Source organism: Cygnus olor, chromosome 11 (assembly GCF_009769625.2).
Source record: "Cygnus olor isolate bCygOlo1 chromosome 11, bCygOlo1.pri.v2, whole genome shotgun sequence".
Lineage (NCBI taxonomy): Eukaryota > Metazoa > Chordata > Aves > Anseriformes > Anatidae > Cygnus > Cygnus olor.
Window position 1 is genome coordinate 15368444 of NC_049179.1, and position 17021 is coordinate 15385464.

Sequence of the window (17021 nt, forward strand, 5' to 3'; positions counted from 1 at the left end):
TCTGCCCTGGTAGGGGAAGCTTTCTGTAAATACTTAAAAAGATGAGTCCTGCATCCAAGATGTTTCTGTTTGAGTAGATGGATAAAAGCATGGAGAAAAAGAAGCATCCCTTTTCCCCAGATTTTAAGTGGGGATACAGTTGTTGTATTCATATAGACCTGCAATGCAGATATGGCTAGAACTACCCCTCCTCGCCTAGCAAATGTAGGGAAGACCTCAGAACTAAAATCAGATTTCTTCAGCTCTCCAGTTAATAACTTTCCCTTTTCCAGCCTTATTCTGGATGTGATATCCTTCTGCATTTTGATCCCTAGATGTTTCTTGCTGAGCTAAGGGACACAGGCCCGCTCTTTTTGTTGTTACACAGTGCCTGTTGTATTGAAGTTGCAGATCAGTGACAGGGGCTCATATTGTGGCGGTGTCTGAAAGCACTTGATGATTTTAGATGACTGCTTGCAGCATAAGAGCAAAATCTTTATTCCAGGTCTGTTGGAATATTTACTTTATTTTTCTGTGGTCCAAGAAGGAGAAAAGCAATTTGCTTTGGTTTGATTTTCGTTTTTCCTTCTGTTGCCTCTCTATCATAGCATCCTTTCTCCTTGCCAACCAGACAGCTGATTTCCCGTCTGTTTTTGAACATCTTTACCTTTTTGGTGTCTGCAGCGATCTCATGGATGATTTCTTGCAGGCCAAATGAATTTTAGATGTGTGGCTATGAGGGCAGGTGTGGGAACAGAGAAGTTGTTTTTCCATGCTCCTTAACGATGTGTTTTTCTGGGCAAGGATTGCTGGAATTCTCTTATTTTTAATATTTAAATGTACTTTTAAAACACTTACCGTGCTGTTCATCTGTATAATTCATAATTCCTTAGTTTACTAAAAGTGGAAAAGGACTTAAAATTCAGTGTTACGGTGATCCATAAAATGACAGTGAAGTGTTTGAAAGAACCTGGGTAATTCAGTTGTATTGAGGTCTTCGTGACTCATCAGCATTATGGTTTCTGAAGCGACTATGTCAGATTTGCTTTCAAGTTTTTTGGTGCTTTGATGTTTGCGTCTGAATCTAACATTTTTTTCTATTTTTTTTTCTCCTTATAAAAAGGCAACTAAAAACTCTACCACAAAGAAACTGAAAGCGTGGCTGTTTAGGAAGAGTTCTGTGGTGTGGGTGTGGAAGAATATAGGAATACTTGAGTAGATGTCATTTTTAGAAACGTATAGTGGTATACTTTCTTTTCCAACTAAAAGTTAGATCTCTGGCAGCATTGAGGTTGGCATTGTTCTTGGGTCAATATATAAGGAATAGCCTTGAGGTGTATATTTTGCATGTGTACTGTAAGGTGATGCTTAACAGTTAAAGCACGCAGTATCTAATGAAATGATGTGGAATTGATTTACAGTGGAGGTGCCAGCAGTAAGTGGTGCCCCCAGAATTCCTAAAGCAGATGAATTATGCTGTGAATTTATGTAAGGTGAAAAGTAAGTATTTTCCATGGAGCCTGCTTGGAACGTGTATTAGATCAAGCTTTGTATGCTCGCAGCTGGCAAGGAGCACCTATGTTCAAATGCAGGACGGACAGAATAGTAAGAAAAACTGCACTTTGTCTAGGCCTGCATGCTTTGCAGCAGCAATGGGGATGTTCCCCATATCAAGACAGAGTTCTGAATTGTCTGTAGATGCAGATTTGTTTCATTCCTTTAATTCTCCAAAGGGATAATAAGGAGCGAGAAAAATAGCATAACTACATAGAATTGCAGCCCGTTGTGTTGAACAACAAATGTTATTTTTCTCTGGTAGAGTTTCAACAGGAAGAGCTGCAAAAAGGTTGTTTGGGGGGTTTTGTTTCTTATTTCTGAAAAGGAGGATGTGAAATGGCTGCTACCTCTTTCTACTTCTCTCCTTGGCTTTGTGCAAACGTAGGTTGGCACAACATTAGAAGTAGAGCAGAGAATTGTTTGGGAGCATGATGTTGGAGTGTAGGCTAAACCTCACGCTTTGGCCTGAAGAAAATTTCTGAGAGGCCACAGGAGAACTGGCATGTACCTCACTTGGTGAGTCCCCCACACTTCTGAGTAATACCAGACCTGTATGTAGACATACATGTCTAAACTCAGAAATGTCAAGGGAGAAGAGGGTCAGCTTTGGAAGCTTCCAAAAGATAAGTTACAAATACGGTCTAAAGAAAATGACGTTGAAAAATATGAAGGAGGAATGCCCCAGTAGTATCCTGCTGCTTGTTGTGCTGTGCTAATGACTTTCATCTGCTGGAAACATGCTTGCTTCTCATCCTGACACGGTTGGCAGTGTTGCATGATGTATGGAGTTGCCAAATTAGGGGTAGATCCTTTCTTTCCCTCTAACTGGGAAATGACAGAAAAATTGCAGTACGTAACAGGGTCTTGATTTTTAAAGAGGAAACCAAGTTTGGATTTCCAGTTTTCCAGTCATAAGATTTGCTTCTCGTGGTTTCTCTAAGATGCAGAAGGAGCTGTATTTGCCACAGTTTAGTAAAGCTGTTTTCTCCAAGTTGCTCCTAAGGCTTTACTTTTCCTGTTGACAAGCATCCACCATGCTTGGTGAGGTGTTGTGGTGGGCTAACCGTGGACTGCAACAGCCAGATGTGCTCTCACTGCCCTCCTCGACAGGACAAGGGAGAAAATGAGATGAAAAAGCTCGTGGGTCGAGATAGTAACAGGGAGATCACCGACCAAATGCTGTCACAGCCGAAACATACTCAACTTTGGGGAAAATTAATGTGTTGCCTAGTAAAGTAGATTTGGAGGTTGGGAAATGAAGGCAAAAATTAAGACAACGGGATTTTCTCTCTCACTTTTTTTTTTTCCTCACTCTTCCGTGTGGCATTTTGCCCTTTCTTATTTAAAACTTATTTAAGTTTTCCTCAGCGTTGCTGCTGCCTCGGTGGTGGCCATGGTGGAGCCCTTGCAGAGCCGGGCCTGGGGCGGCCCAGCCTCTCCTCACAGCAGCCCCAGCTGCCTGCACCTCACTGGGGACACCCAGTGCGGGTTTGTGCTGCCTCTCCGATGGCAGTGGGACCTTTACTACCTCCTACCTGGCCACACTGAGTCTGGAGAGCCCTGAAACAGAGGGAGGCAAGGGGCACGTCCCCTCAGGCCCCAAGAGGCTGCACCTTGTTGGATGCTGAGAGAGCTCCCACACGAGGGTGGACGCTAAAGTAAAATTTGCATCTTGTGTCAGCACTGGCATGCTCTTTGCAGAAATGCTGGCTGCCGTTGGGTAAATTAATTCCCCCGTGCTTGGCTCCTGTCAGCCCTTGGTGGCCGGTCACAGGCTGTTAGGGTGGGCTGGTGAGCAGCAGCCAGGTTCAGGCCGTGGAGGAATGAGTGCCTGTGGAGGGTGTGACTAAAACAGATATTCTTTCTCTCCTGCTGGCATTGTCTGTAAAATTTGATAATTGTGGGAATGAGCCTCACCAAGTGCCGCAGTTTGTGATGCGCAGAGAAAGCATCGAGCATGTAGGCCCTTTATGAGGAACAGTGGGCAGCATTTGTTAGGGCTTACCAGCAAAAGAAAACTGTGTTTTTGTTTTTGTCTTGCTCAACGTACAGGGCCGAGAGCAGTTAATTACAATGGGCCTTTCAGCCTCCCCATGAGATGCACACTTTGTTTCCTGCTGCCTTTTGCTCGTTATAATGCAGGTCCTTATGTCTGAAGTCAGCGCAGCTGCTGGCCGAGGGACAGGAGCTCTCGCTGAAGGGATGCCTTGTCTGGGGGTGCCTGTTTGTGAAGGGTGGTGGCATTAAGTTGATGTTACCGCCTGGTTTGGGTGATCCCGTGGTCGGTCAGTCCCATCTGAGGTGCTCAGCACCATGAACACCCACTGAGCTCAGCTGGGTTTCTGCAAGCACTTGCCATGTTGTCTTCTCTACCTCTTGTGCAGAGGGGTGGTTTGCCCCCACGTTTGTGTTTCTGTCATTGAAAGGTGGCATCAAAAAACGTATGGCTAGCTTGAGCCCTGGGGCTGCAGTGCTAGTCTAGGTTGGATTTTTTGTTTCTTCTCTTGCTTAATCTGTCATAATTAGTAATATTAAAAAGAAAATGTGTATCAAAGGAGCTGGCTTGGGACTACCAAGAAGTTTGAATCCCATAGTTTTGGGTTTGAATCCCATTGGGATTCACTCCTACCAACTTGAAATATCCTGAGAGCAAAGGCTGAAAAGGGAAGATTTCAAGCATTCCATGGACCTAGATAAACTGTTTGCTTCCAAGAGCTTATTTGCTCTGTTGAGGCCACTTCTGCATTAGCAAATGTTTCTGTGAATGAATGGATTTCAAAAACAGCTTGGGAATTATTCGATGGCTATTGAAGTCAAGCCACACTAGCAATCCATGTGCTAGAGGCACAGCTTTGTGGGTTTGCTGCTTACAGTTTGCTGTATTGTTTGGCATGACTGTACAAGCTTTCTCAAATGCTGGCCCTCTACAGAAGTCCAGTGTTTTCTGTGAATTAGGATGCATCAAGGCTGCTGTATTGCTCTTGCTCTTAATCACAGTGCTAGTTCCTACTAGGAAGGCAGAAGTTTCAGATTTCTTTGCACTTTGTCTTGTGGAAGCACTTGGGGCTTATGGTTCAGCCTTTTGTAGCTGAGAAGAAATTTATTGATTTGAATCATTCAGCTTAATTCAATTCTGGACAAGTTTTCTGCCAGAATATTTTTCCTTATTTAAAAAGATCCCTAATGAATAACTGTAGTTGTATATAATGACTCCTGGGAAATACTGGATACAGTCTCTAGAATCAGTTCTGTGCTGTTTTCGAATGCAGATTACAAACTTTTGATGTGCATGTCTGAACAGCGCCCAGGGTCCCTTGTAGCCATCTGTTTTTTCAAGATGCTCCCACATTAATAAGCTGCATCTTTGGTATTCTGTGGACAGGTATTCAGTGAGCAATTGGTTGGCTGGATAACAACTTAGGTAAATCTGGATATAAAAGTCTCTCTGCTTTCAGTGCATTGTTGGGACTAGAGTGTTGCCAGCAGGAGAAACCAGGTTGTTTGCACCTAGGACATGATATTTTCGTCTGGTTTCAAACCCTTACCCTGAAGAAGAGTCTGTGTAGCTGGGATTGTGGATCAAGGAAGGGGACATCCATCCATTACAGATGTCTCTCAGAAATTGCACTTTGAGGCTCCAAGGTATGCGTTCTTTAAGAGATGCACAGCACTTTTCTGGACTAGAAATGCAAGGTGAAACCAAAATTACCTTTGCTTTCTCCTTTATTTGCCCCCAGTGGTACATAATGTATAGATTCAGGCATGTTCATTTTGATTCTCAGCATCCTGATTGCTCTCAGAACTCTTGGTATCAAATATTACATTTTGTGACTCTTGGTCACAAAAATTTAAATTCATGGAGTGTTTCCAGGAGTTAGTGTCCCTGGTATTTCCCTGCTCTCTGCCTTGCCCCTGCTGCACACAACCAAGAGATGAAACAAATGGGAGAACAACAACTTGTTTCATCTGGGCCAATACTCACTAGGCAGAACCTGTTGATGTTGGCATCTTGGCAGGGGCAGAAGAACATTCCTGCCACATGTGGGTTATGTTTTATAACCTGGATTTTGCTTTGCAGTTGGCTGTCCAGAGCTGTCATGTCCAAACTGACTGCCTTCATCAGTCAAGACTAACGTACATGCCCAGAGAAATCTGTCTTCATTTGCATTTGAGCAATGTGACATGTGTCACAGCTAGGAGAAGACAGCTTTGCCGTAGAGTAATGCTTGTTGGCTCAGCAACAGCTATAGGTAGTTTTTGGTAAAGGTACAGGTTGGGATCTTGGGACGTTTGGGTTCATTTCCTGGCTTTGTCATGGCTTTGTCATGGACTTCCTCAGGCCTTCTTTGGGTTTCATCTCTACATTAACTAATTGGGTCGTTGTGATGTGGTCAGGCTTTGTTGTGGGCTGGGATTGTCGATGCTCAGCCTCCACAGTGAAGGTGGCTGGGGTGAAAGAGGCATGCCCTGAACCAGGTCTCTATCAGATATTATAATAAAGTTGATACCAGGCTGTTAATTTATTTAATGCTAATTTTGTATTATCCCACCTGTGGTTGATCTGTGAGGCATCTTCCTTCACCCTGGGCTACGATGCAGCCTTGTTGCCAGCTGAGTGCTATCTTTGCTTCCTTCACACCTGCCTGGAGCTGTAGTGTTGAGCATCCAGCCCTTTGCCTTCTGAGCCTTCCCAGGGCCTGGCTATTTGGGGCTGCTTTCCTTGCTCTGTGGGTAGTGATGGATTTAAGAGCCTGAGGGTATTATTTTTCAAAGATGCTTTCCGAGCCACACTCTAATTGGCAAAAGTGACTTATTCTAAGTGTCTCTTTGAAAACGGTGCTCTTGTTCCAAAGCCACTTAAGTGCTTTTGAAAAATCTTTCTGCCTGTTATTGATTGCAGTGGACTGCTTCAGTGGTGCCTAGCCTCATGTAAAGCAGTCCAGATTTAAAGCCTAAACGTTATGTGCCTGGCTAATAAACTGTACTGTAATTAGTATCTTTGGGAGGCAGGAACCAGGGGGAAGTTGAGTGTAAAGGGAATTAAATTCATATAAAAGCTGTCTGTAAAGAATAAGTGAAGAACTGTGGAAGGAGATGAAAACACAGCAGTTGAAATGGGTGCAGAGAGGATATGTGATAGGAAGAAAATGGGTGTGAAGCTGCAAGGAAAACTTTAATAGGCTTATGTTAAAGCAGACAAAGGATCTAGACTAGCAGGTAGTGAGCTTCCATAAAGACTGATCCACCAGTCGAACAGTTGGAGTTAATATAACCTGCAGGTCCCAGTTTCCCAGCTTCCCCCATGCAAGTTGGACTGGACACATCCCTGTTGTTCACCACAGCAGGTCCCCAGCATCATCCTCCAGTATGAGAAACCCCTGCTCGGGGCTGTGTGGGCCGCTTTGAGATTGCAGGGGCTTCATCTGACATGGATTCATGCAGGTGGCTTTTCGTTTTACTTTGTTCACTGCACGTCTCCCAGGGAAGCTTAGCGTGGCTTTGAGCAGTACACCTAGGGGATGACAGACTCCTGCAGCTGCGTGTGCAGCTCTTGCCCTGGCTGGTGTGTCATGCACCTGCAAAATCAGGGTCAGGGGAAAGCAGAGGCTGGAGAAGTACAAGGACAGAAGAGTGCATATGTTGGCTGCACTACCCAGTTGGTTAGTGAGTCCCTGGTTTGGCTTGGTGCTGAGCAATGAATGCAAAGCCATGCCAGCTCTGCAGTGGCTGAATTCGGGGTTCCTCCCAGAATTCGTTGTGCCACTGCTGGAGGAGCAGTGGTCCTCTGTGGAAACTTCTCTGGTATTGAGCTTTTGCTCATCTCAGGCTTGGGTGGGTAAGTGGTGGTGACTTCTGCTTTCCTTGCACATACTCATTGAATTTTTGCAGGGTCTGGTGGTTCTACGGTGAGGGGACCCCATAAGCTGCTGCTCCGTGCCTGTCTCTAACAAGGATTGTTGTTAATACTGCAGACATGAGGTGAAATTCAGCCATCTGTGTGTACAGCCTCAGCAGACACATTTATTCATTGGCTTTTTTGATAGCTCACTTCCCAGTGAACCTCAAGGAACAGAGCTTTCGTCATCTGGCGAGACATCTCGTTGCCTGTATCTGTATTACAGGGAACGCGTCGAGTCCAAGTGAGCTATAACAAGTCTGCAAGTTACAGCTAGATCGCCCGGCTAATTGTTCTTTAACTACAAGATGTTTTTTTAATTGCCTCTGTGTTACTTTTTGTGTGTTATTTTAAAAAGCACTTGTAAATCACCTTCTGTTCAGGAGGAAAGGGCTTGCCGTTTCTGAGAAGTGGCAAAACGGGGAGATGGTGTGATGGGAGGGGAGGTAACGTTGCAGGGCTTGTGCTGTGCTCAGGACTGCCCAACTTCAACGTGCAGACGTCACAAGGCTGCCCTTCACAACTTCCACCCCTCGTTCTTCGCACAGGAGATGTTCAGATAACGACGAGGATCTCGGACAGGAACAGATTTAAGATCACCTTCACGCCCTGACTTCTTGTCTGGTTACACCACACGCTCCCCGCGCTCACCTCCCAGCCTGCCCCGTTCTTCGCCGGGAGGTTTGGCAGCAGCAGGCGTGCAGCTCCCCTTCCTGCCCTTGGCTCCGCGCAGAACAACGGGAAGGAGGAACGAGTAGTTTGGGAGCAGGACGACCTGGACAGCTCCTGTGTGGGCTGCAGGGAAGAAGAGTCTCTAATTTTTGAGACCAACTTGGGGTATTGGTACTCACCTGCTAGAGACCCCCTAATACCACCTGCAGGTGCTTGCGGTAGTTTTTGAGTTACCACAGATTGCTGGGGGTTGATAATACCATGTGGCCATTTCGTTAGTTCCCTTTGACGGCTTCCTTCCTCCCATCGCTTACTAAGTAAAAGTATTTGTGTGCCGGTCGATGAGAACTGCCTCTTATTTCTCCTAAAGCCGAGTTCCCATTTGCGGTAGCCAGGCATCCTTGCTGCTGGGTGGGGAGAGGAGCATGAGAGGTATCAGCAGAGCCAGAGCAGATGAGGAGAAAAGTAGCAGGACTTGTCAGAAAACCTCCTCTCTCAGTATACAGCCTTTATATAATCACCGTTGTCCTCCAGCCGTGAAAACTGAATTCAGCTCCCATTTTATTAATGCTGCCTGAGAGTGTCCTGCCTGTGTCACTTCTGCCCTGGTTCTTGCCTGGCAGCTGGGAACGCTGCTGCAAGCAGCTCCGCGGCCCTCTCGTCTTTATCTGCGCTGTGGCATGACTCGGATGCAACCCTTAGCCCCGAATTCAGCTCTCGATCGTAAGTTAAGATAAGATGAAGTCCTTTGCCTGACAGGTTTTCCTGCCAGGCTTGCATTATGGTTTCTGTTGTGGTGAGTGGCGCAGGGTATAGTACAATGTCTTATCTGCAGACACAAAGTGTTGTGCTAGGAGTATTTTATTAGATAGACAAGCAAATTTGCATTGATGGAGGGGCCACAGGGAGAGGGAAGTGAGGCTGCTGCCGTGTGACAGGTCAGGATCCTGGCTCTCTGGTGCCTTGACAGTACGTGGGAAGGGGCTTTTTTTGCCAGTAGGAGCCTCCCAGAGACATGCACTTCATCTCCACTCAGTGTTTCTTCTGATCCATCTGCATAGTGCAGATCAAAGGCCCTCATCTTAAACTGAACCCGGGGTGATGGTGCCCTGTTTGCACAGTCCTGGGTTTGCGTGTGAATCCTATCGCCAGTCCTGCGTGTCGCCAAGAGTGTCTTTCATGCTGTAGGAGTCTGCATTTAAGTTGTTAAATACAGTTTGGGTTACTTTTGGTCTGGCTCTGTTCAGCTACTTACCGGACACAAGAAAAAAATGAAAAAAGGAGATTTATCTCTGAATGCGTCGAAGATGCTCCGGCTGCACTCCCTCGGCCATTTACTGTCACAGAGCTGAGCAGCGGCCCCTTTTCGCAAAGCCCCGCTGCCGCCTGCGTACCCCACGTGGGTTGTTCACCCTCCTGGTCTGCAGTGTGCCAGTTTTGCACCGCACTTCTTAAAGCACACAGAAACTCAGTCTGGGGTTGCGGTTTGTGCTCCTTGCGTGTTTATGATGCATTATTTTGCTGCCTGTGAAAGTGCCATAACATTTAAAAATAAATCAGGATTCAAATATCTGCTAGCTTCGTTGTACGCGTGCCGCTAAAGAGAAGTGTGGGCTACAAATGGGTTCTGGCACTGGATATATTTATGCAGATACCCTGTCAGAGACTGAAATATCACCTGCATTCACGCAGTGAGGCGAATCTTGAACAGCAGGCTTGGAAGAAGAAAGGTTGTGTGGACGCTTGGTTTGTGGCTGCGGAAATATTTTCAGAGGTTGGGACTCGAAAGTTTTGTTTTGTCTTAAAAAAGCCCATCTTAACTGTGATGCTTATCTGCGTCAGAGCAGCAGAAAAGGCCTTTCGGGCCTCTCTAGGAAGTTCGCTGTGGCCTGGTGCTCTGTACCTGTGTCTATTTCGAGCTGCCCGTGACTCACTCCGTCCTGCCGTGACAGGTAACAGCCCCGACAGTCGTCCTGTTTGCGCCTCTCCGAATGGGGCAGCGCTCCGTTTCCCCAGGGGAGGCAGGCAAAAGGGGGCAGTCTGGTGTCCCGTGCAGGATCCTTAAGAAGCAAATGCAGAAGGTTAACAGCAGCCCACTGCACGGCTGTTCACTGCAATGGTTGCCTGCATTACCGAGGTTAGGTTTTTCATGCTGCGTCTTTGATCTGTGTGGAGCCCGCTCTTGCTAGACTAGTGGAAAATAGACTCGTTCGGCTTCGCGAGGCACGTGACTTTTTTTTTAAGCTACTCTGAAATGAACTGTGGGTTTCCATGGGCGTATCGACTCCTGACCAAACAGGATATCTTCTGTGGGTGCTGCCTGCTCTTTGCACTGTTTGCAGTGTGCAGTTAGCATTGTTCCGAGCGGCTGTGGCATAGCTGCACGGCCTGGCCGAGGGCTGCTTTGTGCCTCGTGTCGAATGAAGGTGAGTGGCAAAGGATGCTGCGACTACTGAGATGCAGAGAGAGAAGTCACCTGAAACACAGCGGGGTGCAGGAGGTAGCAGATAAGTTTTCTGCATGGTTGGAGTAAAGAGGGGAGAGAGGAGGTGGTGTCACAAGCGTGCATCTGGCCTCGAGCACGAGTGCATGGTGCTGCTTCTCTTGCTGCATGCTCTACCATCCTTTCTGCTCAGGCCACTGAAAATCTTGGCCGTGAACGTGTACTTAATTCAGACCGGGTCAATAAGCTCAGGGCTGGTCACCAGAAAATAAAATAAATTGTCTGCACCAGGCAGGAGAGTGAAGCACAGATCCGAGCTGCGCATTCCTCGTGGCACCGGCACAGTAACTTGCAGATTTACCGGTACTGGCCTAGAAACAGCGTAAGCACATGCTGCAACAGCCAAGCTAACAACACCCTCCTTCTCAGCTGCGGCACTATTATCCCTGTCACGCGAATGCAAATTTCTATGCAGAGACAATTTCCAGACCTTGAGCAGAGCCAGCTTGGGTGTGTTGGCATCGCCACCCTTTTTGCTTGCTCTTCTGTTCGTATGCCCAAAGCCAGCACAGGTGTCAGCAGCTCTGGTGAGAGCGTCTTTTATGTTCCCACCGACTTGGTTGGACTGGGAACGGCGTTGACAGAAGCCATCAGCAGGCGGAGATGGGCCCTCCCGATGGCCCCGCTCGCTATTTCGGCAGGGAGGGAGCAGCGGGGTGGGAAGAAGCAGTGGGTGCCGATGCCTGTGCAAAGGGCTCTGAGCTCCCTGCTCTCCTCCCGGCCAGCCGGGGAATGGGCAAAATGCCACGGGAATTGTCCATACTTTAAAAAAAAAAAAAAAAAAAAAAAAAAGAAAGAAAAAGGATCAACCCTAAACGATCATCATGGTGCTGAAACCATGGAGCGTAAAGAATAAAGACAGGATTTGGCCCTGTCCCGCGTGGCTGCTGGAAGGGAGGACGAGCGACACCTGAAGACGGGGGTGGAGGTGCGTGGAAGCAGCAGAGCTGTTTGCGGGACGGTTGCTTTGGCCCTTCGAGGAATCTTACGTTTCCCAGCTCTGTAACGGAGACTGTGGGAGATGGTTCACGTCCGTTTTCCTCTGGGAACGGAGTTGCCAGGCAATTATTTTACACCCTATAGCACTGCCGACATGTCTCTTCAAGTCCGATCTCTTACCACATAACTGAGAAAATGTATTTTACATTAAAAAGCAGCCTTTAAAAAAGGCCCTTCAGGCATAAAGTCAATGTGTTTTCTATATATAACCCCGTGTTATTAATACAGTGAACTTATCTGTAGACTCCGTGGGTGAATATGACTTACCATTGGAGATACGAACAATATGATGTTCGTTTTCAATGCACGGTGTGTATGACTCCGGTCATACACACGCATGACATACGCGCAGCGGTGCCCCCAGCCTTCAATTCGTTCCTTCGTGACAAAGTGGGGCAATGGTGTGAGGCAGCTTTGCGGATTGCATTTTTGCTGAGCATTAATGTAAAATAAACAGCCTCTAGAGAGAACAAATCTACCTTGGGTCAGAAATGCCAGGATGTATAGATCTGGGGCAGACAGGAATGATGAATGTGAGCGAGTATTATCGAACTGAGTCCAGAATGGCATGACAAAAGCTTCGCTGGGTTTACTTACAGGGGTTGCAATATAAGTCTCTTTGGCTGAAAAAATTTAAGGTGGTGATTGATTTTGTTGCTTTTTTCCTTTTTTTTTTTTTTTTAAATGTGGGTAGTTTATCAGTGTATGCATCGTGTGAGATCATTTTCCTCTTTCAATCATTGAAGAGCGTTTCGGAGGGGACTGAGGAGGCCCCTTTAGCCCAGGTCCTTGTGAATGCTGAAATGTCTTTGAAAACCGAGACGGACACATTTGTGCAGAGTTCCTGGGCTCTGTAAGAAGAGGAAGGAATGAGGTACATGAGCTTGCAGATAGCACAAGCATCGTATAAGTTTAAATTACGGTTATTGTACGTTAGGTGGTGCCTTCGTATAGGCAGCAGGCTGGGTTACGTGGCATTTCGGGATCCCCAGGCCTGCTTTTTGGGAGAGGAAGACGTGCAGGAGCCCAGACTGATGTAGTTTAGGGTGGTCCAATTGATTTATCTGGTGTAGGCTTACTCTGGAGGAGCATGAACTTGCAAAAAGCACCAATAGCTTCTGACCTGTTGATCTCATAGCTAAATCTTAGTGCTGAGCAGGGGGTGTCTTGAGTGGGTAAAATGGGGCTCCTGGAGGTGGGGTGCAGTTAGGGCTGGAAAGGCAGTTCCCGATGAAGGAGGTGGGATGGGTGAAGGTCTCGAGACATGGAAAAAAAAAAGGCCGTGGGGCAGGCACGCTTGTGTGCGTGCAGTCCTGCAGCTAAAGCGCTCTGCAGGTGCAGCGCCCTGTGGCCTGCTCAGGACCGATCTATAGGAAGGACGCGAGGACATAACAGTAACAGGGATCTCGGCAGGGCAGAGCTGTGTTCAGCCCAGGTGCAAACGCGTACGAAGCTGTAGCTGCAACGCTGCTCCCACCATGCCTGGGTGCTGGCATTTGCCGTGATCACAACACCGTCTGTGCTGCCTCTCTCCTCCCACTCCTCTGGACTTGCCTGGTCAGTGGATGGTTTCACAGTTACCTCTTTGGGATAAAACTCTCCTTCCAAGGCACTGGGCCCATGCATCTCATCTGTCTGACTTTTACTGGGTTGTTGTAACAGCGGCCCTGTAACTATTCTCGTCACAGAGCAGAAACTCTTAACTGAACGTCCTCCTAACCTGCTCATTCCAGCCGTGACAAAACAGCTGCGTGACTTCCAGCAGCCAGGAAATAGCGAGTTCACAGCTAGCAAGGCGGGCTCCTGGCGCGTCCCGCTGTGGTTTAGCGGGAGGCTGTCCGTCTGAAGGCCCCGTGCTGCCGCACTGCTCCGTGCCCCGCGTCCCTGCTGGGAACGCAGCCGCCTCGTGGGCTGCGCTCCCGAGCGCTCGGCCTGGTCTCAGCGCACAAGGCCTCTTTGTAATCCTCGCAGCCTTTCCACGTGACGTCGGTATTTTTGCAGGGACCTGTCGTGTCTTCTGCAACGTTTACATAACTCTCGGTAAATAGAGCTAGTGTCGGGGAGCTGCGGTGGCTCCTGGGGAGCAGGCTTGTGAGGAAACAGGGGCAGCACAGCGCTGGCTTTTCAGCCGGCCGTGTCCCGCACGCAAGCTGCAGCCGTTCGGTCAGGTTACAAACGGGGCTGCTGGGATGCAGGAAGCCCTGGAAAGGTGGGGTGTAGAAGAAAGCGAAAAGAACGACTTGACCCTGGGCAGAGGTTGGTTTTGGGTAAATGCAGGTAACATCTCCGCTGTGCTAACGCTGGTGTTGTAGTCAGTGTGCGTGTTTAAGGTCACGGCCAATGTCAAAGCAAAAATTGGGGCTGTGCTTTCGGCTCCTGCCACTCTGGATGTAACAGTTATATTCCTGGTTTATCTGGCTAAAAATCTGCATGTTGACCAGTTATTTCCAAGCCCTATTTTTATCTGGGGATTTTCTTCCGTGACTGTCAGTGGTTTTGCACGCTCCGAGTTGTTCGCTCATCTTGGAGAGATTCCCCCTTCTGCCAAACCACGTCTTGGTGGGACCTCAGCTATCGCCGTGCTCCCCTGGGGCCGTGCTGAAGGTGGTGGCTGGGTTTTGGGAGGGCAGGAGGATCTGCACTGTGGCTGTTCTGCCTCAGATGGGTGCAGCACTGCCGGCTCTGACCGCAGCGCCTCGAGCTACAGCGCTGGTCGCCAGGCGTTTTCAGCTGGGGGATCTGGGAGAGAAGGAGCTCGCCTGCACTCCTAACGTTCCTTGCACCTCAGAAACCGAGGATGTCTCTTGGCGCGAGTAAGGATCGAAACAGCAGCAGGAGCTCCTCCAGCCTGCTGGCACAGCAGGGCTAGCAGACAGGAACCACGCAGTTCCCAAGGGAAGTCCGAAGGCGCCTGCCTGCTTCTGCCTCCCCGTGCCGTTGCGGCCAGCAGCCTCGCCCCATCACCTTCTGCTTTAGCAGCTGCAGGTTGTGCTGAGAGCCCAGGTGCCTGAAGGGGGTTCCCGTAGCAGGGGGCTGTGCAGAATTTGTGCGCGTTGGCTGCGTGGTGCTGAACGCTGGAGCCCTCCTGGCGTGAGCGCACTGACCCTGCCAGCTCACACCTCGCAGTGAAGCCAGCCCGTGCCGTGGGTGATGAACGCAGCTGTGTCACGGCAGTGCCTGGTGGGATAGCCTCGGGCATCGCGAGGTGGTACACTTCTCCCTGCCTCGGTGCACCTCACCATAAAGATACCCAGGTAGTGGTTTGGGGCTGTGTCTGTCCCCACCTGCTCCACTGTGCCTCCGCAGCTCCCGCGGAGGGTTGGCGATGGTGGCGTTGTTCCGTGTGTGCTCAAGCACTGCTGGCTGGAGGTCGCTGGAGCCAGGGACAGGCTGTGCTGTGCCCTCTGGAAAGGGTCAGCATTTCTCCCGGTGAATCACAGATCTGTTTCACCCCAACAGGTACCATACCCCCCGTTTCAGGTGGAGCCGCGGTCTCCTCTCCGTTAGACCCACACATCTTCGCTTGGGTTTGGTGGGGGGAAGAATTATTGCATTGTCTGCAGTCAGGGGCTGGATTTTTAGGGTTTTTGTTTATTTGGTTTTGGCCTTGTTCACCTCTTGGCTCTTCAGTCCAGGATGATTACAGCACTGGCACAAAATGGCCACTGCCTGTACGGGGCAAAGGCTGGATTTTCCAAAATCACGAATACCGTCGGGGTTTGTAGACCTGACTCTGACTCTTCTCAGGTTGAGGTTTGGGGGCTCTTGCTGGTGCAGAGCAGCAGCAGTGGGCTGTTTCTGTTCTTCCCTTTTGTGGCTGCTGGGGCTGTCTTTGTCCGAGCTGTGCCCTGGTGTCCCCTAGCAGAGGCTAGCTGCCCCCGGACAAGAGCTGCTGTCAGAATACTTTAAAGTCGGTCAGGCTGGCTCCTGCTTCGTGAGGTTTATCAGCAAAGATTTTCAGTGCCTCCAGTGGGAGGCTATTTTTGTTCTATCCAGGGGCTACCTTCTGCTGTGAGGTCTTTATAATGTGGTTTTTTTTTGTGTGTGTGTGTGTTTGTTTTTTTAAATAAAAAAAAGAGAAACTTGCCTGTTTAAGGACGACCTTAAACATCTTCATCTTTTGCGGTCTGAAAAAAAAGGTAGTCTTTTATCCAAGGTAAACATTTTTGGCATTTCTGTGACACTTTCAAAAAAAATTTCTTGTGATTTTCCCGTATAAAACGGACGCTGCTATAGACAGGAGAATGTGCTGAGCTTTCTCCCTTGAGCAGGGATGACAGCGAGCGAGGCACCCAACGTTTCGTCTCCCCGCTTTGATCCGTGCCTTGACTGTTGCATAAAACCCACGTTGTGTTTCGTTGCACCGAATAATCAAAACTGGATGACATCTCAAGAGAGCAGCTGGTCCATTTTCCTGCCCTTTGGCGAGATCAGTCGTACCTGTGTTGCTCCTGACAGATGCTGGCCTGTGGTCTTTTTAAAGAGCTCTGCAGCCTCTCCAGGCAGCCTGTTTCCCTGTTTGACAACCCTCGCCAGCAGAAGGCTGTTTTCCCCCCCAACCTTGTGTTTAACCTGAATCATCTTTGCTGCAGTTTAAGCCTGTCACTGCTTGTGCTGCCCAATTTGAAGACAAAGAACAAATCACTCCTTTCTGCGGCAATGTGAAGCATTTGAGGACTATTCTTGTACCTCTTTCATGTTAAATAACAGCTATTTGTTAAATTTTCCTTTCTTTGTTGTAGATTTAGATCTTCTGTGTAAATCTTAATTTGCTACTCTTCTCAAAACTATTCTGCAATTGAAGATCCAAGTCATTAACCAATTCACAAACAGTTTAAGCCATTTGCTCGGCGTTTTATTTAAATGCTTTAATGGAAGCCTTCTCTGCCAGCCAAATTGCCTATTTGTGCGTCGCTGTCTCTGACTGACTTCATGGCCTCGTGCTAGCCTGGGAGCCAAGTACCCGCAAGGTTTTCTGCTGCTCAATAACCGCGGTTCTTTCCAGGAGGAAGATCAGGTGCCTGGCGTGATGTGTGGCTTGGGGCGGTTTTGCATTGGTCCTGTGGGACGGTGCTTTAGGAACATGAAGGTTGCATGGTCAGATGGAAAGGAGCCCTAAGAGAGGCTTGCTGATCACGGAGTCTCAGGGCTCTGTAAGCACCCAGTATGTGGATATCGATGTGTTAGGAATTTGGAAATGAACACGTGTGCAGACAAGTGGAAGGTCGTGAAGTGTCCCTTGGTGTTAGGACCTTCCAGCAGGGCTGCGTTTGAACTTGGAGGTCAGCTGCCGCTGTGCTGTGATTTGGATGTCCTTGATTTGTAGGTTTTTGGCTGTAAGGGAGAGTCGAGGAAACTTGTGCTTTAGCAGGGCATACGAGGAGGGCAGAAAGCAGTTTGTGTTCCCTTTCAGTA

The 17021-nt window shown here is 48.4% G+C and overlaps 1 protein-coding gene across 2 annotated transcripts in view; it reads left to right on the forward strand.

Annotated features, from left to right (window-relative positions):
- The window catches only part of SLCO3A1 (solute carrier organic anion transporter family member 3A1), a 137794-nt gene that overhangs the window by 17281 nt on the left and 103492 nt on the right, over positions 1-17021 (forward strand). The window lies entirely within an intron of this gene.